The following is a 17,117-nucleotide window of genomic DNA, read 5'->3' as shown; positions in this document are numbered from 1 at the left end:
AGGAAACCCCGAATTTCTTGCCTGACGTGCTGCGGGGCTGGCTTTGTGCTGTCGCCTTTGTTAGGAGCGCAGCTGGGCCAGCAGGCAGGGGCTGGCCAGGCAGAGCAGGCGGCTGGGGAGCGTGCTGGGGCCGCAGCCCGCCTGGGCTTCCATCGGCTCTGCGATTCACCCGCTTCCATTTAGGCAACAGATAACTTTAGAAAAAAATTCTAGGCCTCCCTCTCCGAATCCTGTCCATGTGGGACTGTGGGGAGGAACCTGGGGCTGCCCGCTGCCTAAACCCCTCGGGTGGGTGGCTGCCAGTCCCACTTCCCGGGCGGTGGCGGCGGTCATCTCTGCCCCGTGGCAGTGCTCTGCGCTGGATCAGTCCCTCGGCAGCTGGGAAGCGAGGTGAGGATGGTCTCGCCAGGAGAGAGAGCGAGACCTCTTCGGCAAGGGTAAAGGGTTAGTTGTGGTGATTCTTCTGGTTGGGCTTCTCTGTTATCTGAAGGCTCAGAGTTGTATAATTTTCGTCTTGGGATAATCATTAACAGTCACAGACTTGCAGTCAGCATTTCTTGTAGAATACAGCAAGGTTTTCTTTTGTCTCTGGCTGACAGGTGACGTCAAAATGTAAAAAGGAAAGTGATTATTAGAGTGGAGTTAAAATAATAGTGGGAGGGAACTTGAGAGAAGTGGAGGGACGTGTGTCAGACTGACAGCTAGAACTGGCTGGCAGAAGGTGCTGGTCCAGAGGTCCTGTGCTCCGCGTTGTGCGTTCGGTGGCTGGGGCACCCTCCTGGTAAACCTTTGGCCAAGCTGTTCCGAGGCATCGACTGGCTGCGCTGAGCACGGACCCCTGGTGACTGTACAGATGTGTGCATTGTCTGCGTGTTTGCTGATGAATTAATGGACAAACGCCAGCGTGAGATTTAAGGCAGATCCGTCCCCGGTTTTGCTGCGAGGCGCAGAAGCGTCAGACACCTGCTGTCTCTTCAGCCCGGCGTGGTGCTGGGAGCCGCCGGACGACAGGCTCGGGCGCAGCGCACTGCCTGGGTGCGGACACGGGCACCCGCGTGGGTTGTGCGGGCGCAGCGATGCTCGTGCAGGCCGCCGAGAAGAGAAACGCGGTTCCCCGTTCCGGGAAAACGGGGTGCGCTGGGCTTCAGGTGGTCTGCCGTGAACACGGTCACGTAGGCTTAAAATTCTGCCACTGCTCAGAGTGGTCTTCAATCTTCCGTTTGCCAAGTAATAGGGGGAAAAAGTGAGCGTGGCTGCACGTGGAGTTCTGCAGGGCCTTCAGTTCACGCGCTGGGTGAGCCGGGTGGCTGTGAGTCGTCCGTGATACGAGGAGCGCGTGTGTTGTTCTTTTCTTGGTTGCTGGCAATGTTCTTGTGGAAAGCGTGCGCCAGTTGAGGTTGTCTCAGCCTCCCTGCTGGGCAGTGAAATATTAGGAGTGTTCTATCAGGGTTTCTAGAAGCCAAAAAAGAAAACACCCACTCGGTGTCACTTCATTATGGCAGCAGCACAAGCTAGGCAACCAGCTTCTAATAAGTGCTACTTTGGTGACTTCTGTTTGGAGATTTTTGGATGTCTTTTGGCTCGTTTGTGGCCTGTGTGCTGGTAGATTGGTTCACTGTAATTGTATTTGTAGCAAATTAATATGTGAACTTGTGTCCAAATTTTCTAAACAGTCATTCAAGGACCATGGAATCGTAAGTGCGTGACGTTAAACGCTTCCGGTGGCGTGCGTTTGGCTGGTCGGTGCGCGGTGTCGGTGAAGTGCGTTGCCTGTTCCACACATGCACGTACTCCCTGCCGTTTCCCGGCTGTAAGCCCGTCCGTGGCGATGGTCGGTGATGGCGTGCGGTGAATCACGGCGAGTGTGACCCGGCTGTGCTGTGCCGCGGGGAGCGGTGCAAGGCAGCCGCGTCTTTGCTCAGGAGTTGTTCCCCGGCGCTGGAGCCCAGCGGTCTCGGGGGCCCTTGCTCGGAGGGGAGCTCCCGTGGAGCTGGATGAAGTGCTGTTGAGTCCCCTTCCATAAGTGATTCCCACACGCGGCACGCGCGTGTGGTGTGGGCGCCCGGTGCTTTCTCAGGGACACGAGTGAAGGCTCGGGGGGACCCTGCGTATGGGTGCCCACCCGCTGTCCCAGAGAGGAGACGTGGGTCCCCCGTTCCTGCGGGACGCGCCGTGGCATGGAGATCTGCCGGGCAGTGTCCCTGCTGGGGAGCTGAGCCAAAACTGCCACTCCTGGGCTCCCGGATGGGGAGGCCAGGGCAGCAGGGACCCACGGCGGGGGGACGTGGGCCTTGGTGAAGAAATTCATCTGCCTCCAAGCTGCCACTCCTCCTCCCTAGGAGCCTGCCGAGTTCAGCGTCCCTTCACGTTGCTAATGAAAAGCTGCGCTTGCCTTCCCGTTCCCTCCCTTCCCCGGCCTGGGCAGAGGCTGGCCGCGCAGCCGGGGCCGCGGGTCAGTGCTTTGCAGGCGGCCGGGCTTCCCCAACGCTTGCTCCTCTGCAGGGAGAGGCAGGAGGGGGTACTCTGTCCAGGGCCAGCGCTGGCAGCCGTCCCTGGAGAGCCCTGCCTCGGCTGGGCTGGCGGTGGGGCAGAGCCCGGAGCAGCTCGGGGTGGGGAGGGGGCTGCAGGGGGGCTGCCAGCCCAGCCATGGCACGCGCCTTGTCCGGGGGCTGCAGAAAGCCCCTCTCCAGCCAGCCCAGCTCGCACGAAGGGGCCGGTGTGTGCTCCTGGTTTTAGCAGTGCTGTCCTGCTCTGCGGGGGTGAGAGGCAGTCAGGGGGACTTCGGCTCCCCTCAGAGTGCTGCGTGCCTCGGTTTCCCCTTCTGCGGAGCAGGTAGCGCTCCGGGGCTTGGCCTGAAGCAGGGGGCTGTTACCCGAGTGAGGATGCGCTGCAGTGCCTTGAGCTCCTCTTGCCTTTCAAGGGATCGAGAGAAACCGGTCCCACCCCAGCTGCCCGACTCTGACGTGTTGCCAGCTGAGATAACTGCGCTGTGGCAGCGAACGCCCTCCCGAGTGCCGTGCAGCTCCCGGCGTCCTGGTGCAGGTCGCTGGGGATGGCAGTCACAGTCGCTGCGTTTACGTGTGGGGTTTTTCCCTTGCTGACTGACAGACGCCTGACAGTTGACTGTACATGGGACACTGTAGGATGACTAAGTGTAAGGTTGTGCCAAATGAGAAATTAAACTGACTACAGCAGAGAAAAATGTTGTTCATTTGTAATAATCTTGGGCATGAAAGTCTGTGACAGCAAATAAGTTACTCTGAGACAGAAACGTGAGTTGTTTTTGTTGTAGAGTTGGCTGCATCGCTTCCTTCTCGTGCCAGGAGTGTGCAGCGTTGGCAGAGCCACGTGACGGTGCTGGTCCTGTACGTTGTGCTGCCAGCGCTGAAGCCCGCCCGTGGCCTGCCCTGGCCGGGGAGGGAGAGGAGCTGGGAGGATGGCCTTCCTCCCCGGGGCTGGGGTAGCCGCCCAGCGTCTTCGCCTGTTCCTCAGTGCTCCAGAGGCCAGCGCTGCTCCAGGGCTGCTTCCCTCGCGCCGAGAGCCGAGCTCGGCACTCCTCGCAGCCCCTGCCAAAGCAGCGAGGTCTGCCTCGCTCCGAGCGTGCCAGGCTGGTGTCCGTCCGTCCATCCGTCCCCTTGGGCTGGCTGGTGCCCGTCCGTCCCCTCAGTCTGGCAGGGCCCAGCGTGGGCACCGGGGGTCCGGCCCCGGCAGCAGCTGGGTTGCGCCCCGGAGCTCGCAGCCCCGTGCCGCGGGGCCGGCGCTGGCGTCGCAGGCGAGGCTGGCTGCAGGCTGCGTGCTCGAGGCCGCGCGCCACGACGTCAGCAGCGGGGCTGCGTAGCGTCACAGTCGTCGTAAGGATGGCTTCGGTACGTCATTTTCTTTCTGTGGCTGAGTACAGTGGGTTTTCTGGAATCTCTTCTCCTCGCTGTGCTCTGCTGTGTGTGTGGTAACGCAAAACCATCTATTTCCCACTGGTCTTTGATCCTCTCTCGCAATTATATATCAGATGGGGTTTGAGAAACGTCAAGCTGAGGCTCGTTATTAATGTACGAGTGCTGCAATGGTGTAAGCTGTCCTTTGAAGCTGGAAGAGCTTTGAGTTCTCATGTAAATGTTGCCTACATGGTTCTGAACTTGGTTCCTGGACTGCATGAAGCTTTGCAGATCGCTTCTGACTTTGCACGTCAGTTCCCACCTCCCCAGGCAGCCCAAGTGCCTTATCCTGGAAGGATAACGTTGTAAAGGAATGTGTAGAGGCGTCTGTGCCTGTGAAGTACACAGCAGCCTGCAACAAAATGGACTGGGTGGGCTTTTCCCCTAGAACTGGGTTGACTGGGGGATCCAGGGAGGGTCCCGCCGCCGTCCTCTTCCTCGCAGGTCCGGCCCCGCAGCGCTGCGCGTGGGAGCTCGCTCGTCGGCTCGGGGACTCTGCCATCCTCAGCGTGGCAGACCTGTTCTCGACAAGTTCCTGTGCCGTCGTTAGAGGTGGTGCTGGAGGCTGTAATGCGCTGGAGTGTGGAGAGCAGAGCGGCAGCACGCGGGATTTTGATGAGGTCGGAGCAGCCTGGAGCCGCCCGTCTGCCCGGTCCCTGCAGGAACCCGGGTGCTGGTTCGTGCAGAGTCTGCGGGGACAAAGGCTTGACTCTGTTCCTGCCGTGCGTTAGAGCCAGATGCTGGGTTTTGTCTATGTCCAAACAAACCTAAAGCTCCTCTGGAAAAGGGGGAAGAGGAACGAGTCCGTCCCACGCGTGCCCTTCTGCCGGCACGGGGAAGGCTGCAGCTCTCCAGGCAAACGTTAGCTCTGCGCTCCCGGCAGAGCTTGGCATCGAGGCGCCTGCATTAAAAATACCCTGTCCCACAAAGACCGCTTAGTTGTGAGCCAGCACATGGCACATTGATGAAGATGTGCACAGAAATCGTCCGCGTGGGTGCACAGAGACCTTCTGTCTGGTGGAACCTGCCCAGTGTACCGCGGGGAGTCTGCAGCCCAAACGAGACTTGTGTAAGCAGTTTCTCCGGTGCCCCTGGCTCGGCGAGCGTGAAGAGGCTGCTTGTGAGTCCTGGGTTGGTAACGCAGCTGCTGCTGAGCGGATCGGACTGCTTAAAAATGGGTCTGTCCGCCTCTTTCTCCGCCGGTTGTACCCGTGCACTGTGCTGGTGCTGCGGCCCAGCCGCAGTCACTGCCTGAGCCTTGCCTGGAACGGAGGCAGGATCAGACCCCGTACCAGTAGGCACGGCTCTCAAGCAGAGATCTGGCCCTGGCTGGGTGTGATCAGCTGAAGAAGGTCTCGGTGGCCTCGTTAGCTCGGGCAGCCTGCCGTCCCTGCGTGTGGCAATGGCGTTCGTCGTTACACCAGCGTAGGGGGAACCCGAGCCCGGAGCTGCAGACGGGGCAAGCGACCGAGCGCTCAGCCGGAGCGGGGCTCTGCCGGAGCGGGGCTCTGCCGGAGCGGGGCTGGGCTCAGCCGGCTGTCAGCCCCGCCGCCCCCCCGTCACCTCCCGAGCGGAGGAGGGGGAGAGCGTGGCGGAGGAGAGACGCAGGCGCGGGTCTGTTGGCTGTCCCCGGGCGCTTTCCCACTGGAGCATCATGAAAGACTTTTGCTTGGCTGTGGACCTGGTTCTCCACCCGTGCTGGTGGCACTGGGGGGAGCTGCCTTGGGCTGCCTCTCCGGCAGGGGTGGCTCGCCGCGGCAGGGCCACCTTCCCCCTTTCTCCTGGAGCACGTTACACCACGGCAGCTAGTGTTAAGCCGTTTCTGGACTTTAGCAGGGGAAAAATGACTTGCTGGAAAATGCATCACTCTGCTCGAGCAATAATGTATTCTCCTTGTACTTGTCCGCTCCTTGCTGGTCTTCTCCGTCCTCCCTGGGGCTTTCATCCAGAACGGGCTCCAGCCCGGTCAGGTGCTCACCGAAGCGTGCGGCAAATTCCTTCCTTCCTTGCTCGGTTGCTGCAGCCACTGCTTTCCTACAGTTCTCCTAATTCTTACAGGAAGATTTTCAGAAGCACAAGTAGTTACTCCTGATAACTTTTAAAGTTTTCTCCTAACTTCTCAGGTCTACTTGTCTGAAGAGACATCAGACCTATACCAGCTTAAAAGCAGTCAGTTGCTGTAGGGTGATGTTGTATAGACGTAGACACCTCCTAGACCTAAACCAGTGACCCTCAGTGAGTTAATTACGTTGAGGACATGCTAATTTAGTCAGGAACCAGGACCCTCTGCAAACGAGAAGTGTGCAGTAATAGAATGAAGATGTTTTCTTGAGGGTTTGGAGGCCGTGTGCTCGGCGTATCACTGCGCTGCAGCGCTGCGGGCTGCGGTTTGCACCGTCTTGTGGCAGAGGCGATAGCAGGAACACCTGGAAGCTGTTCGCACGGAGCCCTTGGGAGGCCTCGAGCAGAGCAGCGGGGGGTGTGTGTGTGTGTGTGTGCGTGTGTGTGTGTCTGGGGGAGAGCCCGCGGTGTTCTGCAGTACTGGTAACGCACATTTATTTACAGAAGGGATACTGGAAGCACTCTGGCGTCGCCGACCTAATCGGATGTGCAGAACGATATCCACCAAGTGTGATTCCTTCCACTGAAAAAAATCTCATCACTTTTTTTCCCTCTATGGGCCTGTGTCTCTGCCTTTGAGTGGAGTGGGAGTTCGAGCTCCCCGTCCCCTGCAGCAGCTCCAAAGCGGTGCTCGACTTGCAGAAAGGTTCCTGTGTCTGTACATCAAGGCTCTGACTTCAGCTGACGTGCTGCCGGTGCCGCTTCGCTGGCAGCACCCGCGCTCTGCGGCTGCCCTCGGGACGGGCAGGGAGAGGGGAGTCTCTTTGCAGCCGGCAGACGACGAAGCAGCTCGTTTTCCAGGGCTGTACGCACTGCACAGAACCTAGGGCCCCAAGCTGGTGCAAATCTAAACCAGACGTGCTTTAACCAGAAACTAGAAAACAATAGTTAAAAAAAAAAGAATAAGAAAGCCTTCCAAAAAGCCAACCCTGCCTCCAGCCACTGAGGCCGTATCTTCAGATGCAGGCAGGAAAGACGAGGAGCTGGCGTAGTATCTGCCCGCTCCAGTTGCGAGGCGTGTGTTACCCCTGGTTTCGGGGCTCGTTGCGGTGTGGTTGTTGGGCTTTGCTCCAGGCCAGAGCAGCTGGCTCGCCCGGTGCGTTGGTGCCGTCGCGACTGCTTTGCTGTGCGGTGGACGCGCGGGCGGGAGCATCGGCGGGGTCTCTTCCCACCGCGCGCCGGGGGCCGGTGGAGGGGCTGCCGGCCACCCCTGCCAGCCCAAACCGAACCAGCGCCCAGTGTTTTGTGATGGCCCCGGCACAACTCACCTGCGTGTGTCGGCACAAAGGGCCAGGGCAAGAGGGCGAGTCATTTTCGTGTGTTTAAGTAGGTTTTTTTCTTCTGCTATACATAAGACGCGCAGAGAGCTTTCCATCCATCCTCCCTGCCTTTCGTGGCTCCTTCCCTGGAGGATGTGGTGTTGTCCGTGTTGTGTACGCGGCCGACAGCAGCGCTGCTGCTGACCAGAGAGTTTCCTCTTGAGTCACCATGCAAAGACTCAGCTTTTCTGGCCTTTTTCTTGAGAAATTTTTGGAGTATTTTCTTTCTTAATTCTGTTGGTGGCACACTGGTAACTACAGATGTGACATCCCACGTTCGCCCACAAGCTTTTCACGGGTGGCTTCTGTCGTGCTGTGTGCCAGCCCGGCTTCGTGAAGCCTCCCCGCTGCTCGCCGGCCCTGTGCCGCGTTGTGCCTGCCCCGAGAGCGTGGCTCCGGCAGCGATCCCTGGCTGCCCGGCTGCGGACCCGGTCTGCAACGAGGAGCTGGAGGGACGCGAGGGTGCCGCGGGTGCTGGGCTGCGGTGCTGGCACTGCCAGGAATGCCGCCCTTCAGCCCTGGCTTTGAGAAGTGCAGCGTTTCTGTGTGGTTTGAAGAACCGTGAGATTTATAGGGGAAAAAATGGACAGGCGTCTTTCCTGCGAACAAGCAGTGCTATTTTACAGACGTTGGGCGCACCGAAATGAAAGCTCCTTTGAAACTGCTGGCGAAATTCAGCCAGTGGCAGTTACATTTCTTACTGAGCATTAAATGAATGTTTCAAACGTGCAACCTTCTATATGAGTTTCTGGTAGGTAGGAAGAAAAAGGCTTCTGGAAACTTCTCGGTTTTGTCTCGGTGACGGTGGACTTCCCGCACTGCATTTGTTTGCCTTGCAGACTCCTCACTGCTGTCGGCTGAGCTTCTCCTCCCGGAGCGGCCATCCCCAGGTCCTGCTGGCTTTTTCTTGCTGGGGCCTGTGCAAGCACTGCCTCTGTGGCCGGTGTCCTTTTTGGTCACCGAATTCTCCATGCAGGTGAATGTGCAGTCACGAGTTGTTCAAGTGACGCTAAGAGCAGCTGAACAGCCTGAGATAAAATTTGTAAATATCAGTAAAGTCCAGAACTGAGGTTGCTCTTTGCGGTCTGTTTGCTCTCGTTTTTTTATCCTGCTCCTCCAGCCAAGACTGATCATGAAGTGCTGAGGCTAGGTATTTTTAAAACAAGAGTATTTTTATTAATCTTACTAAACCTCGTAGCTGTGAAAATGGAGAAGAAGGGACATGAGCCGTTGCTGTGCCACCAGATGACGAGCTGGGGACCTGCAGGGCTTTGGGGGACCCTCTGTGGTGGAGGCACGGAGCCGGACCCCTGGCTCCTCGTGGGATGTGGGGCTTGCGGCGGTGCCCAGAGGTGGGGTAGCTCTCGGCGAAGCCCACCTAATGGTGCTCCGTGGGGCAGGTGGGTTCGGGCCATCCCAGTGCTGGCCGGGTGAAGGTGCCTGGGAATGCTCCTGGGTGGTGCCGGCCAGCGTGGGACAGGCCATGTTCACCCTGGCAGTGGCTCCTGGCCCCGGAGCAGGGGGCTGCATGCTCCTTCCGCCACTGAATCGCTTCGGATCGCTTGTAAGCCACTCACGAATCTTCCCTTTGCACCGTGTGTGACTCATCTGGCCTCCTGCCCGGCCCTCTCTGCGCCCTTATCGAAGGAAACTCTGAAATCATCGCGTGCCGGGGGAGAGAGCCGCGGGCTCCGCTCGCTCGCTGAAGCCGCCTGCGAAAGCGCTGGGTTTCCACTCGCCTTGCCTGCCTGGGGAGGGTGGCTGCTGGAAGGCTGACATGAGCTGCGTCTGATGGCTCTGCAGATCATAAGATATCTCTGTGGGGATTGCTGATGCTCTGCCCCGGAGAAGAGGCTGTTGTTTGCGTGTTTGTTTTCTCTGTGTTCGTACTGCTTGTACAGCAGGGAGCCGCGGCTCTTGGAGCACACCCTCTCCTGCTGCTGACGCCAAAGCAGCCTGCCAAAAGCTTGCTCGGCTGCTCTCGGAGCCGGGGAGCTCCGGGCGGCCTGAAGCGCTGCAAGGGTCTGTGCAGCTCTGCCCTGCCCTTGCTGACCAGCCGCTTGGCAGGAGGCTCTCCTGGAGCCCCGGGAGATGGGCTGCTCAGCCCCGCCTCGGCAGCTAGCTCCTCCCGAGGCAGGAGGAAATTCTTTTGCTTGCTATGGATTAGCTTCTCATGTTTTTATTTTTCAAAGAGTCTGTCTATTCAACGTGCCTAAGCCCTGTCCCCAGTGCTGGAGAAGGCTCGTAGGAAAGGTAACTGGCCTCCATGGGACGGTGATGTCAATAGGCACGTACATAGGTGCAGCAGATGGAGCTGCCTGCCAGCCTCACCCTGCTTCCGTCTGGCCGACTGCTTGAACCGCGGCCCCGCTCCTCGCAGTGACACCGACTGCTGCCGCCTGGGCTCGCCTGGCCCTGCCGTCGCTGCGCCCGCCATCAGCCTGGGCTCGGCTGGCCCTGCCGTCGCTGCGCCCGCCGGCAGCCTGGGCTCGGCTGGCCCTGCCGTCGCTGCGCCCACCGGCAGCCTGGGCTCGCCTGGCCCTGCCGTCGCTGCGCCCGCTGTGAGCCTGGGCTCGCCTGGCCCTGCCGTCGCTGCGCCCGCCATCAGCCTGGGCTCGCCTGGCCCTGCCGTTGCTGCGCCCGCCATCAGCCTGGGCTCGCCTGGCCCTGCCGTCGCTGCGCCTGCCATCGGCCTGGGCTCGCCTGGCCCTGCCGTCGCTGCGCCCGCTGTGAGCCTGGGCTCGCCTGGCCCTGCCATCGCTGCGCCTGCCGGCAGCCTGGGCTCGCCTGGCCCTGCCGTCGCTGCACCCGCCGGCAGCCTGGGCTCGCCTGGCCCTGCCATCGCTGCGCCTGCCGGCAGCCTGGGCTCGCCTGGCCCTGCCGTCGCTGCGCCCGCCGGCAGCCTGGGCTCGCCTGGCCCTGCCGTCACTGCGCCCGCCGGCAGCCTGGGCTCGCCTGGCCCTGCCGTCGCTGCGCCCGCCATCAGCCTGGGCTCCCCTGGCCCTGCCGTCGCTGCGCCCGCCATCAGCCTGGGCTCGGCTGGCCCTGCCGTCGCTGCGCCCGCCATCAGCCTGGGCTCACCTGGCCCTGCCGTCGCTGCGCCCACCATCAGCCTGGGCTCGGCTGGCCCTGCCGTCGCTGCGCCCGCTGTGAGCCTGGGCTCGCCTGGCCCTGCCATCGCTGCGCCTGCCATCAGCCTGGGCTCGGCTGGCCCTGCCGTCGCTGCGCCCACCATCAGCCTCGCCGCGCTCTGCTGCAGGGCGCAGGCGTCCGGCAGCCTCTGCCCGAGGCTGGAAGGACAGCATCCCGGCGCTGCTGCTTCCGAGCCCTCCCGGGACAGGTTGGGGAGCTGCTGACCGCCCCAGCCCAGGAGCCCCGGCACCACGTTCCTCTGCGGCGCTGGGGAGCCGGGCAGCGTTCCCCTCGCGCGGCGGCTCCCGGCAGGCTCTCCTTCGTTCGCTCAAGCTTCGTGCGCTCCGGGGCAGCGCCGAGCAGTTCGCTGTCGTAGTCCTGGTTGGGTCTGGACGCCGGGTGCTCCGAGATTCGTGCAGGTGTAGCGGCAGCCAGCCCCCACGGTGGGGTTTGGTCCGTGGTGGACCAAAGGGCTGTGCTGGCGTTTCCTCCTCGGTGTGTCCTCTCTGCATCTGTGGCCCTTTGAGCATTTGCTCAAAAAGTAGTTATTCCTGTTGGAGCTCGTCTGAGTGATTAAACAGAGTCTTGCACTGCAAACATGCAGCGTGGTGCTCACTGGTGTCAGCGAGGCGCAGAGCCCAACCTGTCCTAGAGCTGTGCCGAGCCCAGTGCTCGCCAGTGTTGCTTCCTGGCACCCTTGGGTGCTGTGGGTGGTCTTCGTGAAACATGGGCTCCTCTGCATCACCTTAGCTCAACTGGAATACAAAAAATAGTCATTTGCTGCATGGTCAGGCTTTGCTGGGAGCTGAATCGCGACCGGAGTTGCTGTTGTGGAAGCTGGGGGTGCAATGACGTCCGAGACGGGCTGACTGCAGCCGCGCTGCGGCAGAGCGGTGTTTGCCAGCACCCTGGGTCTTCTGGGGCGGTGGGAGCTCTGCTTCGTGCAGCGTGGCTCTGAGCCGGGGGTTAACGTGAACGGAGAGGACTTGGTCATTTCCCCTCTGACAGACTGGATGCGTGTCATGACAGATACAACTGGGACAAATGATAGTTGTATTATTTCTTAATTTCAACACTCCTGCTGATTTCTAAGGCTGCTAATCTTGTTCTGACCTCCATTTCAGTTAGCCACGTGTTCTGGGCTGTCTGCCTCGTGTCTTTTTCCAGGTTTGCTGAAGGAACTCCTCCAGCTTTGCAGGGCCACGAGATCGGTTTGAAGGGCCAGAAAAATGCCAGAGGCAAAAAACTGTCCTTTGAGGCGTTGAGGCATCCGAAGCGCAGTTCTGCCTCTCGCTCGTCGTGACGAGCACGGCGTGAAGCGCTGGTGCCTGCGGCAGTTCTGTCGTGCTGCTGTTGGTGGGCAGAGTGGGGGTCTCCGTGTGTGTGCTGGCCCTGCCGGGCTGGGCACACTGTGCTGAAGGGTCTGCGCTTCGCAGGAGCTTGTGATCGTGGTGGTCCTGGTATTTGAGAAACAAAATTCATAAAAGATGAATCTGTACGCTGTCCTTTATAGAAACACTGGAAGTACAGCCTCAAGTGCCGCTGTCTGGGAAACCACTGCAAGCCAGTGGGTGCCGCTGGGAGAATGGTCTGCTCCGTGCCTCTGCTTTAAAACGGGGCTTTGTTGCGTGCTTGTCCTCCTGACCAGCAGTGTCTGTCCCTGTGGAGCTCTAGGGCAGGAAAGCTGGGCTGGATACTCAGCGCTCACCAGAGCAGAGGTAGGGGAGCAGTGCAGCACACGGGCATCGTTCTCCCCAGAACCTGTAACCCACGCTGCTCGCTTCCAGTTCTCTCTAAAACAGACCAGCACGCCCGCACACTGTGGTGTCCTCCCAGCCGTACTTGCCTGCTTCTGTCTTGGTTGGTGTTGTGCGGCGATGTGGTGCCTGACTTGCGCGCGGTGGAAGCGGAGACCCGCAGCCTGCTGCTGCTCGCGGCAGCCAGGAAAGCCGCTCTGTGCCCTGGGCTGCCTCGACCCTCCGTCGCGTGGTAGGGCCGGCCGGCTTTTCCCGAGTGTGACAGGTACGGCGTAGCAGCTTCCCAGCGGTCGGTAGGGGAGGGGAGACAAGCAGAAGGATATGTGATAAATGTGGAGAAATGCTGTGTTGGTCTTTTTTTTTTTTTTCAATTGAACAGTGGATAAAGACAAATAAGCCTGTTGAGCAAGTCTGTGCACTTACCGCAAGGTTGCCTGGGCAAGGGAGAGAATTTGTGGGAATGGAAGATCAGGTTTAGGGCAGGAGACAGAAACAAGGCGGGGGAAAGCGGGAGGGATGTGTAAGTGCAGGTCATGGCACAGAGGGCAGACAACCGGCTGGCAAAGCAGAAGGCCGCTAGGTAGGGGCCGTTGCGGAGAGACGTGTTTGTACTTGACCCACAGCCCTGCTCTCCGCCCTGGAGCCCGCGCTGGACCAGCCGTGGTGGCGAGGTGGCGGGTGGCAGTCAGTGAGTGGCAGTCAGTAAAGGACTAACTCGCGAAGATAGGTAACAGGAGTGTTAGGCATTCAGTAAATTCCTTTGCAAGAGATTTGTGAAGTACTGCTAATTATAGCAAGTTATTTTTAGAAGCTCGTGCTAGCCATCTACTGCTGGCAAGAGGAAAACCCGTGTCAGTGGGTGAAAAATGGCCTTTGTAAGAAGTGTCAGTGTTCCTGAGTCCCCACCACGTCCAGAAAGCCTTCAGGGGCACTGGCGAACAGCTTGCCGTGGGTTAGGCCGAGCACGGTCTGCGTTGTGCCGGGCCATTTTTTGATTTCCTGACGGTAAGCCTCTGCCATTTATGGAGCAGCAGGAGTGCTGTTGTCCTCGCAAGCTGCCTGGTAGGTTTGGGACTACCTAGAAGGCTGACCGGAAGATTGTTTTTTTCCCTCCTCTGAAAAAATCAACATGTTTTTGTCTTCGAGCAGCTGTGGAGTATGTAGGAATGCTGGGTGAGTCAGGACTCATTACTCACGTTCCCAGTGGCACGGCTGGGCTCAGTCGGGGTAGCTGCGTTGGCTCGGGGTTGAGGTGTTTTGGTGGGACAATGTTTGGGGACTTGATGCAGTTAGTACACGCTGCGTGAGCGCAACGGCTCGGGGCGGAATCCAGACGCTTCGTGTGTCGGCTCGTCAAGCTCTGCTGCAAGCACAGAGAATCCCCTGGAAGCGGTGGGTCGGGCACCGCGTGCAGACCCTCATCTCCGGGTGGACTCCGTCTCCTTCCCGATGCCGCTCCCTGGGAAATTCTTCAGTGGGAGTTGCGAACAATGGGCACATTCTTTTCCCTTCAGGGATCGCAGCCCTCTCGTTTGCGTGCACGAGGAAAAATGGTATTTCATGTTCTGTGTGTCCGTTGCACAGCTCTCCACGAGGAGCAGAAAATGTTCCCTACTGACCAAGCACGGGGAAGAAACGTGGGGGCACCTTCAGCTGCTGTGCATCAGGGTCTGGCAACATTTCCCTGAAAGAAATGGATTTCCAGAGTCCAGGTCCTAGCCCTACAAATTGTCCTTGGCTTAGAATGCTCTTATTTAAGTACAGAATGAACTTTTATTGTCTTTTGTTTGTTTATTTGAAAGAAAAAAAGCATGTGGCTGGTTTTGATATTTCTGTTTTCAAGCTGGAGGAGAAGAAAGCGACGTCCAGAAGCGGAGCTCCTCCTCACCTTCGGTCCGTTTCTTTGCGCTGCCCAGCTCAGAACCGCCTGGGGCTTCCGCGGGGGTCGTCGGAGCTGTGGCTGAGCGGCTCCGTGCAGGGCTCCGTGGGGCGGGCAGGGCAGGAGCTGCGGAGAGGCTCCGTCCCCGTGGCAGTCTCTGCCAGCGCCTCGGCGCGGGCGGGCGACCAGCTCAAGCTGCTTCTCGCCCTGCAGCGTGGCAGGGCCATCCCGTCCCCTTCCCCGGGAGACGGGACAGGGCGGCCATACTGTGCCCGTCGCAGTTCAGCTGCTGGTGCCTCGCTGGGTCTGCCCTCGGCTGGAGTCAGGTGAAACGAAGGGCTGCGTTCCCCCTGGAAAGGCCCCGGCCGATGATCGCTGTGGCGAAGAGGTGTGGTGTCTTTTACTCTGTTTTATTATTTTTCCTCCTTATTTTGCGGTGCGATGCGCGGGGGGCAGCGTGTGCCCGAGGAGCGGCCGCAGACCTGCTGAGCCCGCTGCCGCTCGGCCCTGAGCGTCTCCTGGAGGAGCGGCCATGCTCGCCGGGCGGTTCCCCAGGGGAAGCAGCGACGCTGCTGGCTTTGCCAGCTGCTCGCAGCCAACAGATGGAGCGAGGTTCGGTCGGCGGGGGGATGTTTAGGTGCGAGCAACCTGTGTGGGGGTGCTGGCAGTCTGGTCCTGGCAGACGTGAGGTGTACACTCTGCCACTGCTCCTCCACACGGTAGGAGGGGTTTTGTTGCTTTTGGGAGTGTTGATTTCTAACAGTCATGCTGCTTTCGCTCGGCATCTCTGTGGTGCCCAGCGTCACGTTGTGTCCCCGCCGTACTAGGTGAGGCCATCCAAGCACAGCCCTCCTTTCCTGGTGCACAGGGATGCTGGTGGTCCCCGTAGCTGTCGCCAGCGGGCTGTCACCTCACCGGCACCGCTGTTCCCATGCACCTGGGGACGTGGTCTCCTCTCTCGGCTACAGAGGACCATTGCAGTCACCCAGACGGGAACTCGGAGCAGTGCGGCCCTCCTCTGAGGAGTGCCAAGCTAATGAAAGCCGTGCGTGTGTGCCACCTCGAGCATCGCGGACCCTCGAGCCGCTCCTCCGTGCCCCGTCCCCCAGCCGCGTCCACCCGTCCCCGAGGCAGCGCGAGGGGGTGCGCGGGGCTGCCACCCCCGTGAGGTCTGTCCTGCGGCCGTGGTTCCCGTCTGTTTTAAATTCTGAGTGCTGGGGGGAAAAAGCAGAACTACAGCCTGGTTCGGGGCTCCTGGCTGTCATCCGTGCCGTTTCAGCAGCCTGCGGGTTTTGCAAAGACAGCAAAATGGCTGCTGGGAAGGGCTGAGAGGCGAATCCCCACGAGGGCTGTGCTGAGCGGGCTGCGGGGCGCAGCCTTCGCTGGCTGCAGTCTCTGGAGGTGCCTTTGTACGCACAGAAACGCACCCAGAAAGTTCTTTGTGTAGCTCCGAAGGCTGGCGCGGCTGCAGCTGGCAGCCCCTTCCCTGCCTCCTGCCAGGCGCTGCTTGGCCGGGGTTGTTCTGCGCGGAGAGACGGGACTTTATTTTCACTAGAAGAGTAAATTATTGTGACCGCACATTGTGAAAGCTGGCACCGCTTACTGAGTGCTGTGAGGAAGAGGAGTCCTGGAGGACTCCTGGTCGGCTTCGTCTTGGTGCGTTCCCACGGCGACGGGCTGAGCTGTGCGCGGGCAGGCAGGGTCCCCGGGCGCTGGCGAGGCCGTGCGTGCTGCTTGCAGGGGTGGCCCGGCCTGGAAGGCAGCGCAGCTCCAGCGGCCGCCGTCCGGCTCGCCGCACGCGCTCCTGGGGCTGTGCGAGCAGGGCAGAGCCCGCAGCCCCCCTCCAGCCCCCCCCCTCCCTGCTGCCAGGCTGGGGTGGGCAGAGCGGGGTTTGGCAGCGGTGGGTTTGTATCGGGGGGGGGAAATGTCCGAGTGTCTGTTCAAGTGAGGGACAATATGGGCTGACCTCTGCCCGCGCGGAGACGAGCCCCGCTGCTCCAGGCAGCTGCTGTCCCCTGCCCAGCTCCGCTGCTGCAGCCCCTGCCCGGTGCCAAGCCGCTTTCCCGCGGCTGCGGCTCATCCCGTGCCCTGCCCCGTCCCTGGTGTCACCACGCCGCCGATCGGGTGCCACCAGGGCCTCTGGGTGAGGATGCCCTGGTGCTGTCCTGGCTGCCGGACCCCGCAGGGACACGGCCCCTGGGCTGAGCGTCTGCTGCTCCCTCCCCAGGCGGGGGTCGGCTGCCAGTCAGCCCTGGGATCGCTTCCCAGCGAACGCCCCGTCGGTACAGTCACAGGCGCAGTGCCACAGCGGTGCCCGATGCCGCCCGGCCCACGCGTAGCTGCGGGGCTCGCCAGGAGCCGGTGTCCAGCCAGGGCTCTGTACGTGTGCGAGGACGCGTCACGCTGCTCTGCAGGGTCTGGTTTCCATTAGTCGCTCCTCGGGAGCCGCGCCAGGCGTTCGCAGCACTGGCTCTCCCCCCGGCTCGTCCTCTCCGTTCCTAACCCGCCATCTTCCACCGCTGTTGCTCTGCGGTGGGCTCTGTGCTCGGCGCCGGCGGCTGCCACCCCGGCGTGGGACAGGGACAGGGCGATGGCTTCGCCTCCAGCCGCCCTCGGCTGCGGGCAGCGGCGTGGCACGGCACGGCGAGAGCACACGGTCGCTGCTCGCAGCCAGGGCTTCCCGCACCCGGCTTTGCTAAAGGTGAGGATGAGGATGGCTCCCCAGTATGAAAATTCCTTGTCCCAAGCGAAACCAAGCCGTGCTGGACTAGTTAAGGGGTGCTCTTTTTTTCTTTTCCACTGCTAAGCTAACGTGGGATGTGGTTTGTAGCACATCCACCCGTATTTCCTTCAGCTCGACAATCGGCAAATAAGCTTTCAGGCCAGAAAATGCTTAGAAAGGAAAATGAGCTTAAATCAGCTCCACAGTCTCGTTTTTCCTGGTTAAAATACGTTGTGTTTGGCTTTTTCAAGCCCT

The 17,117-nt window shown here is 60.5% G+C and overlaps 1 protein-coding gene across 3 annotated transcripts in view; it reads left to right on the top strand.

The window, feature by feature from the left end:
* The window catches only part of OPHN1 (oligophrenin 1), a 68,800-nt gene that overhangs the window by 1,137 nt on the left and 50,546 nt on the right, over positions 1-17,117 (top strand). The gene's annotated exons all lie outside the window — the stretch shown is intronic.

This window comes from Opisthocomus hoazin, chromosome 14 (genome assembly GCF_030867145.1).
Source record: "Opisthocomus hoazin isolate bOpiHoa1 chromosome 14, bOpiHoa1.hap1, whole genome shotgun sequence".
Taxonomy (NCBI): Eukaryota; Metazoa; Chordata; class Aves; order Opisthocomiformes; family Opisthocomidae; genus Opisthocomus; species Opisthocomus hoazin.
This window is presented reverse-complemented; position numbering and strand designations above follow the sequence as displayed.